Source organism: Camellia sinensis, chromosome 4 (genome assembly GCF_055761805.1).
Source record: "Camellia sinensis isolate YWXY chromosome 4, ASM5576180v1, whole genome shotgun sequence".
Classification (NCBI taxonomy): Eukaryota; Viridiplantae; Streptophyta; class Magnoliopsida; order Ericales; family Theaceae; genus Camellia; species Camellia sinensis.
The window spans coordinates 60,633,682-60,635,145 of NC_138964.1; positions in this window are offsets into that span (position 1 = coordinate 60,633,682).

Genomic DNA, 1,464 nt, shown 5'->3' on the forward strand with positions numbered 1-1,464 from the left:
TTTGAAGATTCAACTCCAAGAATTGCTAGATAAGGGTTTTATCCGCCCTGGTACTTTACCTTTGGGAGCACAGGCTCTCTTTGCTAAGAAGAAGGATGGCACATTGCGACTTTGTATTGACTATTGGAAACTGAACCGAGTAACAGTTAAGAGCAAATACCCAATGCCTCGTATAGATGACTTGTTTGATCAGTTGAAGGGGTCTTGTTGCTTTTCTAAAATAGATTTGAGATCAGGTTATCATCAGTTGAGAGTAAAGGAAGAGGATATCCAGGAAACGACATTCCGTATGTGGTATGGCCATTATGAATTCTTAGTGATGCCTTTTGGGTTAACTAACGCACCGGCCTTGTGTATGGATTTGATGAATCAAATTTTTCGTGAGTTCTTAGACAGCTTTGTAGTCATTTGTGATGACGACATCCTGATTTACTCATCCTCAAAGAAGGAACACGAGGAACACTTGCGGGTTGTGTTTGAGTTGCTTAGAGCCCACAAATTGTATACTAAGTTCGGAAAGTGTGAATTCTAGTTGAAATAAGTGAAGTTCTTAGGCCACGTGGTATTCGGGAAATGAGTGACTGTAGACTCTTCTAAGATAGAAATAGTGCAAGATTGAGAACAATCTAAGAATACCTTTGAGATTTGTAGTTTCTTGGGGTAGGCCGGCTATTACCGTCGGTTTGTGATGGACTTCTCTAGACTAGCCTCACCTTTGAAGAGATTGACGAGGAAAGGAATTAAGTTTGTGTGGAATGAGACTTGTGAAAGGTCGTTCCAAAAACTTAAGATTAGACTTACCACTGCTCCAGTTGTGATTATTCTGGAGAGGGGTTTGGGCTATTCTGTAATGCCCCAATTTTTATACTCAAATGATAATACGATAACCATGGTTCTTTAAAGTAAAACTGAAAATAAATCCTCACACTTGCATTGCATGATACAAATAGTCTTCAGGCGATAATACATTCACTTCAAATCAAAATAACATAAACAAATAGATACCCCCAAGGGTTTACAAGTTTCCAAGGCTTAGGCCTGGTTACACAAAATGGTTATTCAAACCCAGACAAATATAACCCTTGGCTTACAAACAAAGTTACAGCAAAATGAGAGCCTTGTACTCTCAACACATATTTCCTCGCCTTTAGTTAGGCGGAATCACCACATCTTTTCCTGCACAAAAATCCCGTAGGGTAAGTATAAAGCCCAGTAGGAAATCCTTAACAAAGTATATACATTTTATACAAGTCTCAAGAGATGAATGCACATGCCATGCTATGTCTTTTTGCAAATAAATCATATCTTTATCTTTTGAAAAGCATCATGCTCAATGATGCCATGAAATGTCCATTGTTCAAAACTTAACAATTTAATTCAAGGGGCGGTAAATACGACTTTGGTAATCCCTAGGTCGGTGTCTGTAAGTAGACTATACGAATACTACCAAATCGTCATTTTTAC